The following is a 12,095-nucleotide window of genomic DNA, read 5'->3' as shown; positions in this document are numbered from 1 at the left end:
GATAACATTCTTGCAAAGCTGCTACCATATAGTGCAGAAATGGGCAGGCTCCTAAGCTTGCATCCCTGATTTCCAACCAAAGATACAGAGAGTGCAAAGAAAACTGATCATAGATTAATATGAAAGTTGTTTAAAATTTAAATCATGAAATACAAATTTTGGGTTCCATATCCCTTTAATAATTATACGCTTTTGTACTTCAACAGTATCTTAACATATGAAGCTAAAGATTAATTAAGATGTAAAACACTGATCAATTATTAATTGCTATTCCGATACTGTCTATTAAAAGTTAGTATTACAAGGTAAAAAATAAAGTATATAAATGACATATGTCTAAATAAAATGATGTAATGTATCATTTTGCAGACACAAATTGTCATTCACCACCTGCCTTGGATGGAAGGAAACTATATTCATTACTAAACTGTCTTCAAATGTCTCCACGGTAACTCAATAAATCTTCAGGTTTCTCAATGCAACTGACAAACAAAAAAATCTTAAATCAATATCATGAGGTAAAAATGATAATATATCAGTCATCCATTGTGCCCAATAATAAAAAAAAATAATAATTTTGAATTTACTTTAGCTTCACCACTTTACAGCTATATATAGGTTATGTTAGCTCTGGAACCATTAATTATTTATTTTGAATTGATACACAATGGTATAACATTTGACTGAAAAGTTTGACCTGTGTGACAAGGTTACGTGTTTTTACATCTGAGAAGCAAAGGAAATCAGTTGTAGATTTCTATGTGTTTCTGCGTCTAAACAATTCCCCTGCAGAGACATTTCAGTGCATTAGTAGAGGTAGCTTGCTTTTTTAATGACATTACTATCCATATTTACTATTCTCTTAAGCATACACTATATCTTTCAAAGCTGAAGGAGATAAAGGTCACCAACTTATCAGAAACATATAAATGTCCATTATTTTGTACAGAATGAACACTTTATTTTATGAATGTAAAATGTTAATATACATGTTGCACAAGTTACTGGTTTATACAGATAAACATTTTATTCCACTATTTTTAGTTCTGCATATCAAATATTTTGAGTAAAAATATCAATACATTTGATGGTGAAATACTATCCAGCAGGGACCTATGTTATTGGCTATTGTATTGCAATACATCATGGTGAATTTACTGCAAGTGATCGCAAGAGTGCCATTATTTTCAAAGCTATTCTTTTCATGTAGTTACTCACACACAAATGAAGCAATATAAAACAATGTGGTGTTGCAATATTTCAACACACTATAGGGAAATATAGGCACTGGGCACATTAGATTTTTTTTTCTAATTTTGTTACAAATGTTACCAATGTATATAGCCTCAGTCTGATACTTTGTGTTTTACCTATTGAAGAGTTTTTAAAAATATCTAATAAAGAAATATATATAGCATATTATTTTGAATATATCTTTTTTATTATTGTTTACATGTTTTCAGTATCAATCAATTTAAAGAGATTCAAGTCAACTTGTATATTCCGATCTCTTATTAAATCTGGTATGTAGATTTGTAGAATTTCAATGTAATATTCAGTTTATGGTTAAAGGGTTATGAAACCCACTAAAAAAATCTCTTGTGATTAAGACAAAACAAATTTAAAAAAAAGTCTCTAATTTACTTCTCTTCTCAAATTTGCTTTGTTCCTATGATATTCTTTGTTGAAGAGATACCTAGGTAGGTATCCGGAGCACTTAATGGCAGGAACTAATGCTGCCATCTAGTGGTTTTGCAAATGGATAACATCCTTGCAAAACTGCTGCCATATAGTGTTCCTGAAATGAGCAAGCGTCAAAGCTTACATCCCTGCTCTTCAGCAAAAGAGAATTGACAATAGAAGTGCATTATAAAGATATTTAAAATGACATGCTATGAATCATGAAATAAATATTTTGTGTTTTATATACCTTTAAATTTTTTAAATCTGAAATTAAGCATTATAATATATATTATTTTCAGTATAAATAAATAATGCAGAAAAAAACAATATTTGCTTCCTAATATATCATTTTCGGTTTCATAGAAGTAACAGATCAAAATGTGCATATTTAAACACCCCCACTTGCAAACAGATGTCTTCTATATTCAAAGGAATAAATATCATTCATCAAATCTAAATTCAAACTTTCACAAAAGTGGCAAAAAAATCTACCAGTAATACCCTTTAAATGTTATTGATATTTTGTAACTAAAGTTATCAAAAGCAGAAAACTGGATATTTAACACAGAATAAATGACCTCCAAGGCGAGATTATGTTTTCATAACTGATCTTCTGCATGATTTATACATTTTCTGGCTTAAGAACTGTTGACCTTCAAGGCAGTGACCCTTGGCTTGAAGACCAAAAATGGAGTCTTGATGTTAAGAGAAATTGACAAGGAAAGAAAATACCTCTCAATCTCTTTATTTAATTGCCCTTGGACACATTTGAAAATCTCTTAATGATATCCAATCCATAGTTCATTCTAATTTTATTCACAAAAATCTTTCATGTCATTCATACTTACCCCCTCTTATTAAAGGGACACTTAAGCCAAATTTTTTATTTCATGATTCAGATAGAGCATGACATTTTTATCAACTTTCTAATTAACTCCTATTATCATTTTTCTTTATTTCCTTGCTATCTTTTTTTTGAAAAGCAAGAATGTAAGTTTAGAAGCCGACCCATTTTTGGTTCACAACCTGAGTTGTGCTTGCTGATTGGTGGCTAAATGTATTCAGCAATAAGCAAGTGCTGTCCAGTGTTCTGAACCAAAATTTGACTGGCTCCTTAGCTTAGATGCCTTCTTTTTCAAATAAAAAATTGATAATAGGAGTAAATTAGAAAGTTGATTAAAATTACATGCTCTATCTGAATCATGAAAGAAAAAAATTGGGTTTAGTGTCCCTTTAATCACAAAACATTTTTCATGGCCAAGCTGTAGCAAATGCTATGTAAGGAAGGTACAAGATATGTGTCTTTGTTTTGTAACAAATGCACATTCATTTACAAAACATGAATATTTTCATTTTAAACCCTTAACGACCAACGACGTATGGGGTACGTCCTGCAAAAAAATGCAGTTAATGACCAAGGACGTACCCCGTACGTCGTTGGTCTTTGAAAGCAGTGGAAGCGATCCTGATCACTTCCAACTGCTTTCATGTTATAGCAGTGATGCCTCAATATTGAGGCATCCTGCTATAAAAATTTTTAGCCGTCCGATGCAGAGAGAGCCACCCTGTGGCCCTCTCTGCATCGGCCATCAATGGCCATGTTTGTTGGTGGGTGGGAGCTGATCCAGGGAGGCGGGTGGGCGGCCATAGGTGGGAAGGGGGGCGGGATCGAGTGCGCGCGCGTGCGCGGGTGCGCATGCGTGCACGTGATCATGTGTGCACGCGCGTGCACGTGATCATGTGTACCTGATGAAACGGCCAGGAGCTTGTGGCCGAGAAACGCGTCCTAAGCTCTCATAATAAAGTGTTTTTAACTTTATTTACTTCAGCATTATTTGCTTTTTATTCTGCCTGCCAAGTTTTATCTGTCATTTTTAGACAGTGCTATTTCTCCGATTATTTGGAGGACTGCTCTTTCAAACACTCCTGTCTCCAGTGTTTACTATACGCAGAGACCAACCACTTGCTGTTTGCCTATACAGCACAACACTAGAGGATCCTGCTTTCACTCAGGGAGGAGAGTCCACAGCGGCCCATCCAGGAAACTTGATTCCATTCGGCTTCAGCGTACTGACTGCTGATTTAAATGTCAGTCTGCTCATTTGCACCTCTTTCAACAAAGGTGCCAATATCTTTGTGAGTATATTACCACTTGTTATTTTCTCATTGTGACCCATTACTGTTGGAACCCACTTGCACTATGAGGCGCTGTCTTTCTTTTTACTACAATACTTTGGGATGTCTTCTAAAAAAAATATATACATGTCAAGGGATATTCAGGTATTCCTGAAAGATATCAGTGTCCCAATGTAACTAGCGCTAATTTTGAAAAAAAGTGGTTTGGAAATAGCAAAGTGCTACTTGTATTTATTTCCCTATAACTTGCAAAAAAAGCAAAGCACATGTAAACATTGGGTATTTCTAAACTCAGGACAAGATTTAGAAACTATTTAGCATGGGTATTTTTTGGTGGTTGTAGATGTGTAACAGATTTTGGGGTTCAAAGTTAGAAAAAGTGTGTTTTTTTCCATTTTTTCCTCATATTTTATAATTATTTTTATAGTAAATTATAAGATATGATGAAAATAATGGTATCTTTAGAAAGTCCATTTAATGGCGAGAAAAACGGTATATAATATGTGTGTGTACAGTAAATGAGTAAGTGGAAAATTACAGCTAAACACAAACACTGCAGAAATGTAAAAATAGCCTTGGTCCCAAACGGACAGAAAATGGAAAAGTGCTGTGGTCCTTAAGGGGTTAATGAGATGAATATCCAAAAGAATACAACATGAAGTTCAAAGAAAATGAAGGAATGATGCAGGATTTGGCAATATTCATTTGTTTCCTTTTAATTGTAAAAAATAGTTACCTAAGGACACTGGAGAGCTTGTCTTCTTCACGGAGCCCTGCTTAAAGATATAGTATACACTCATTTTCATATAACTGCATGTAATAGACACTACTATAAAGAACAAGATGCCCACATACTGATATAAAATCCAGTATAAAATGGTATAAAAACTTACTTAGAAGCTCTCAGTTTAGCTCTGTTGAAAAGGTAGCTGGAAAGCCCACTGAAAGTGGGAAATAAGACACTCCCCCCTCTTCCTTCTTTTGCATATGAAAAAACCCTTTACACAAACAGGAGCAAGCTGGAGAAGGTAGCTGACGGTATTCTCATAAAACTTTGGGGCTTGGTTAGGAGTCTGAAAATCAGAGCAATGTTATATAAAAATAAGCAAAACTATAAATTTTTAAAAAAATCAAATTTTATGGGCTATATAAATAGGTCATCTACAAAACATATATGCAATGAAAAAATGAGTGTATAATGTCCCTTTAAGCTAACAAGAGGCATAGTGGCGGCTCCCAGGGTCTGCACTAAAAGGCCTACTCCTTTAGGGCAGGCCCTAATGTTTGAACACATGAGGTTTTGCCTGCATGCAACACAAATTACTTTCAACTTCTAATACATGTGCTATCCTGCGCATGTAATTCAGCTGTATTAGTGCTTGAGCGGGAGCACTAAATACCGCTCCACTTGTACTCTAACCCTAAATACATTTTATATGCACAGTACTGAGGTTATTCCCTACTTCCCTCTAGTCATGGGTTGCACCATTTTTTTATCTAGCTTTCAATGCTGATATATTTGCACATGTGTAGCAACTCTCCTTTTAGAAGTTTGCAGTGAAGCCTAGGTTCCAAAATGGCCGTACCCATAATTATAAAGAGGTGTATGACATGTATTGTGTTTTATGTGCCTTTATTTTTTTTCTCAATATAGAAACTTTATTGGTCTTTTTGAAGATAACACTTAAAGGGACATGACAAAGTAATAATTCAACATGTTAAAAAAAATTCTATAAGAAAAAGGATTTAAAACTGTTTAAATTTTAATTCCAATGATCAGGAAATGTGTGTTTGTGTACAATTGATCACAAAAGATATTGCTTGTTGGCTGATAATGACTAGGGATGGGCGAATGTGTTTATATCCGAATTCGAATGTTAGAACAAATGTTATTGTAGAAATTCGATTTACATAATAGAATGTTGATAAGAACGAATATTCTTAAAAAATTAGATTTTCGAATGTTATTTACAGTTTTTGAATGTCACATTTGAATTCGAAAGTCACATTCGAAATTCGAATGTTATATTCGAATATCACATTCGAATTCGAATATTACATTTATAAAACACAATTGTAGATTAGAAACACTATTTCGAATGTCACATTCGAATCGAATATCACATTCGAATCGAATGTCACATTCGAATTCGAATATTACATTTATAAAACACAGTACTGTATTAGACTAGGAATACTATTTCGAATTTGAATGTCACATTTGAATCGAATATCACATTGGAATCGAATATCACATTTAAAACACAGTATTTGACTAAAAATACTATTTCAAATTCGAATGTGACATTCGAATTTGAATGTAGCATTCAAATTCAAAATTACATTTATTAAACACAGTTGTAGACTAGAAATACTATTTCAAATTTGAATGTCACATTTGAATTCGAATGTCACATTCGAATTTGAATATTACATTTTGAAATTGAATGAATACATAGCTAAACATTCTATTATTCAAACGAATATTTTCGAATTTTATTGAAAAATTCGAAAACGAAAATTCGAAAATAGAATGTTATATAAACATTCGAAATTCGATTTGAACGAATGAATGTATCTAAATTCGTTTTATATTTTGAATTTTTAGAAACATTAGCACACAGCTTAGAAAAATAAATCAGTGAGACCAGCTTGTTTAAAATACTTACATAATTTCACAGGAATTGTGAGAGAGCTTCAGATATACCTTGGGAACTCCTGTGTTCAGCCCAGGGAACTGCCCGGTCTCTCACACTTTCTGAAACTGTCAGTTTTAGTTTTACAATGGAGCAAATACAAAGTGCAATGTAATTTGTAACAGATACACAAAAATATACATAATTTTATCCTAATTTGTTAAAGTAATCTTATAAAATATAATCAAAATTTGTAAAATCACTGCTGGATTTAAATAGATTAAAATAGAAAATATAAAGTGCAAAGCTGAAATGTAATAATACTGGTGTAACATAAAATGTAAAGTAAAATAAAATACAAAGCACAAAGTGTAAGTGTAACAAACCTCTAAATCCGCCACCCCCGACATCGCCAACACTATATAAAGATATTAACCCCAAATCCGCTGCCCTGCATCGCCAACACTACAATAAACCTATTAACCCCTAATCTGCCGCCCACCCGCATCGTTAATACTAAATAAACCTAATAACCCCTATTCTGCTGCCCTCCCGCATCGCCAACACTACAATTAACCGATTAACCCCTAGGCTGCCACCCCCAACATTGCCAACACTAAATAAAGCTGTTAACCCCTGATTCTCCACCCCCAACATCGCCAACACTAAACATATTAACCCCTAATCCGCTGCCCACCCGCATCGCTAACACCTAATTAAAACTATTAACCCCTAATCTGCCGCATCGCAAATACAAAACTAAACATATTAACCCCTAAACCACCAAACACCCACATCGCAAATACTCAACTAAACCTATTAACCCCTAAACCTCCATCCCCCCACATCGCTACTATTAAAGAAACCTATTAACCCCTAAACCGCCGACCCCACACAGCGTGACTACCTAAATAATCCTATTAACCCCTAAACCGCCAAACCCACACATCGCGACAAACTAAATTAAACTATTAACCCCTAAACCTAACACCCCCAACTATAAATTAAAGTTACAATATAACTACCTTAAAATAAATAAAAACGTACCTGTGAAATAAAAAAAACCCTAAGCTTAAACTATAAATAAACCTAACATTAATAAAGTAATATATACCAAAAAAACAAAACCTAAATTACAAAATTAATAAATCCTTGCACTACAAAAAAATCTAAAATTACGAAAAAGGTAAAAAATCTAAGAAAAATAAACAAAATTATCCAAAATAAAAAATTAAACCTAATCTAATACCCCTATAAAAACGCCAAACCAAAATAAAAACACCCCTGTTCTAACAATAAAAAACAACCATATCTTTGAGCTTTTACAACTTTTGTGTGCAGTATATTTTTTTTAGTTTTTTAATAGAATAGTGTTACTATGAGTGTAACTGTACTTTGTTATGTATTTTTGAAGTGTTTTGTGAATTTTTATGCTTTGTGAATCAGTTAAAGGCACAGTCTACACCAGAATGTTATTGTTTTAAAAGATAGATAATCCCTTTCTTACCCATTTCTCAGTTTTGCATAACCAACACAGTTATAATAATATACTTTTAACGTCTGTGATTACCTTGTATCTAAGCCTCTGCAAACTGCCCCTTTTTTCAGTTCTTTTGACAGACTTGCAGTCTAGCAATCAGTGCCTGCTCCCAGATAACTTCTCGTGCACGAGCACAGTGTTATCTATATGAAATACGTGAACTAACACCCTCTAGTGGTTAAAAAACTGTTAAAATGCAATCTGAAAGAGGTGGGCTTCAAGGTCTAAGAAATGAGCATATAAACCTCCTAGGTTAAGCTTTCAACTAAGAATACCAAGAGAATAAAGCAAAATTGGTGATAAAAGTAAATTGGAAAATTGTTTAAAATTACATGCTCTATCTGAATCATGAAAGTTTATTTTGGCATAGACTGTCCCTTTAACCAGAGTTCTGAAGCCGTGGTAATCATTGTAGCGTAAATTGCGACTGCACTCAATCGATTGCATTTACTTTCAACTTGTAATACTAGCGATAAAACCGAAGTCTCAAGAGCAAACACCTGCAATAAACCCTTTTAACTTGCGCGCAAATGTTTGCACTCCACTAGTAATCTGGCCTTTAGTGTTTTAAATATCCAATTTTATTTGTAAAATCCACAAAGGTCCTCTTAATGCACTAGACAATTTATCAGGCTGTCTAGAAGAAAAATACATTTGTAGAACTTGGTGTTTGAATTGACGTAATAGTAAAAATTGAAATGTGCATTGCAGTTTTGAATAGAAGCATTTTTGCACTATACTTTTATTAGCAAAATTGCTTCTAGTAAAAGCTATCGGCTGTGTGTCAGCATGCTCTTTTGTGAAATTCAATCAGCTGAATTTTAATCTTACTGGGGTTAGGTTGAGATTGTACTGGACAAAAAGTTGGGGGTAAGTAATTTCATTCTTGGACCCCGGCAGCATAATTTCTCATGCCTATGCTGGCTGACACAGTGTTTGGGTTTAAATGGGCCCATGCAGTATATGTGCTTATGCCGCTGAAAACAGTGATAGACTTTAGAAGAAACTATTATGCTAATACAAGTATATTCCAAAAAATGCTAAAGATCAAAGCTGAACTGCACTCATACAGTTTTCATTGTTAAAGGGACACTGAACCCAATTTTTTTTCTTTTGTGATTCAGATAGAACATGCAATTTTAAAGGGACAGTCAAGTCCAAAAAATGTTTTAAATAGGGGATGCAATTTTAAACAACTTCCCAATTTACTTTTATCACCAATTTTGCTTTGTTCTCTTGGTATTCTTAGTTGAAAGCTAAAACTAGGAGGTTCATATGCTAATTTCTTAGACCTTGAAGACTGCCTCTAATCTGAATACATTTTGACCACTAGAGGGCATTAGTTCACATGTTTCATGTAGATAACATTGAGCTCATGCACGTAAAGTGACCTAGGAGTGAGCACTGATTGGCTAAACTGCATGTCTGTCAAAAGAACTGAAATAAGGGGGCAGTCAGCAGAGGCTTAGATACAAGGTAATTACAGAGGTAAAACGTGTATTATTATAACTGTGTTGGTTGTGCAAAACTGGGGAATGGGTAATAAAGGGATTATCTATCTTTTAAAACAACAAAAATTCTGGTGTTGACTGTCCCTTTAAGCAACTTTCTAATTTACTCCTATTATCAAATTTTCTTCATTCTCTTGGTATCCATTTGAAATGCAGGAATGTAAGTTTAGATGCCGGCCCATTTTTTGTGAACATCCTGGGTTGTTCTTGCTGATTGGTGGATAAATTCATCCACCAATGAACAAGTGCTTTGCAGGGTTCTGAACCAAACAAATAGCTTATATGCCTTCTTTTTCAAATAAAGATAGCAAGAGAACAAAGAAAAATTGATAATAGGAGTAAATTAGAAAGTTGCTTTAAATTGCATGCTCTATCTGAATCACGAAAGAAAAAAAAATTGGGTTCAGTGTCCCTTTAAGCATTATTTCCCCTTAAAGGGATATGAAACCCAAACATTTTCTTTCACAGTTTAGAGCATGCAATTTAAAACAACTTTACAATGTACTTCTATTATCTAATTAGCTTTGTTCTAATGGTATCCTTTGGTGGAAATCATATCTAGGTAAGGTCAGGAGCAGCAATGCACTACTGGGAGCAAGCTGCTGATCCACACGTGTTCCTCTTGATATTGGTTCACCCATTGTTTTCAGCTAGCTCCCAGTAGTGCAGTACTGCACACTCAACAAAGAATATTAAGAGAATTAAGCAAATTTGATCATGGAAGAGAATTGGAAAGTTGTTTCAAATTGCTTGCTCTATCTAAATCATGAAAGAAAGAAAAGGTAAAACAATAAACGTTTTTAAATGAATTAAGGCATAAGTGAAAATATTAGTAGGTGCTATAATATTATTCTGGATGCTGGTGTTGCTATAAACCTTGACTCATAAAAGCCCCCTAAAATCTGAGGCTATTTGTTAATATCTTTTTATAATCAGGTCTTTTCTCACTCCCTTTGAGGACTGCACCAGAACTACAGCTCAAGATAAAGCCCCTTGGTGTATTCTGGGAAATGATAGGTCTGTATTCAAACCAAGGTCTTTCAGTTACTGGCTCATGCTTCCTATTGCTAAATGATGTTATCACATTGCTATTGGTCTCTTTTGTTTGGGGAGCATTCTGTCAGGTGCCCTCTGCCTGTAACACTGTAATTATCAGTCACTTTCTTCACTCTGAGCTCTGGCACTGGGTGATTTCTGTATGTTTGAGTCTCTATCCTGCAGTGCACTTCTAATTCCTGATACCATGGGGCCGATTTAGCAAGGGACGAACGGCACCTGATGCTCTTTTTTCTGCGCGAGTCCTCAGGCTCACCAGAAACAGCAGTAATGAAGCAGCGGTCTTAAAGGGACAATGAACCCAAATTTTTTTCTTTTGTGATTCAGATCGAGTATGCAATTTTAAGCAACTTTCTAATTTACTCCTATTATCAATTTTTCTTCGTTCACTTGCTATCTTCTTTTGAAAAAGAAGGCAGCTTAGCTACTTTTTTGGTTCAGGCCTCTGGACAGCACTTTTTTATTGGTGGATGAATTTATCCACCAATCAGCAAGAATAACCCAGGTTATTCACCAAAAATGGGCCGGCATCTCAACTTACATTCTTGTATTTCAAATAAAGATAGCAAGAGAACAAAGAAAAATTGATAATAGGAGTAAATTAGAAAGTTGCTTTAAATTGCATGCTCTATCTGAATCACGAAAGAAAAAAAAATTGGGTTCAGTGTCCCTTTAAGCATTATTTCCCCTTAAAGGGATATGAAACCCAAACATTTTCTTTCACAGTTTAGAGCATGCAATTTAAAACAACTTTACAATGTACTTCTATTATCTAATTAGCTTTGTTCTAATGGTATCCTTTGGTGGAAATCATATCTAGGTAAGGTCAGGAGCAGCAATGCACTACTGGGAGCAAGCTGCTGATCCACACGTGTTCCTCTTGATATTGGTTCACCCATTGTTTTCAGCTAGCTCCCAGTAGTGCAGTACTGCACACTCAACAAAGAATATTAAGAGAATTAAGCAAATTTGATCATGGAAGAGAATTGGAAAGTTGTTTCAAATTGCTTGCTCTATCTAAATCATGAAAGAAAGAAAAGGTAAAACAATAAACGTTTTTAAATGAATTAAGGCATAAGTGAAAATATTAGTAGGTGCTATAATATTATTCTGGATGCTGGTGTTGCTATAAACCTTGACTCATAAAAGCCCCCTAAAATCTGAGGCTATTTGTTAATATCTTTTTATAATCAGGTCTTTTCTCACTCCCTTTGAGGACTGCACCAGAACTACAGCTCAAGATAAAGCCCCTTGGTGTATTCTGGGAAATGATAGGTCTGTATTCAAACCAAGGTCTTTCAGTTACTGGCTCATGCTTCCTATTGCTAAATGATGTTATCACATTGCTATTGGTCTCTTTTGTTTGGGGAGCATTCTGTCAGGTGCCCTCTGCCTGTAACACTGTAATTATCAGTCACTTTCTTCACTCTGAGCTCTGGCACTGGGTGATTTCTGTATGTTTGAGTCTCTATCCTGCAGTGCACTTCTAATTCCTGATACCATGGGGCCGATTTAGCAAGGGACGAACGGCAC

This window comes from Bombina bombina, chromosome 10 (assembly GCF_027579735.1).
Source record: "Bombina bombina isolate aBomBom1 chromosome 10, aBomBom1.pri, whole genome shotgun sequence".
Lineage (NCBI taxonomy): Eukaryota > Metazoa > Chordata > Amphibia > Anura > Bombinatoridae > Bombina > Bombina bombina.
Note: the sequence above shows the minus strand (reverse complement) of the source record.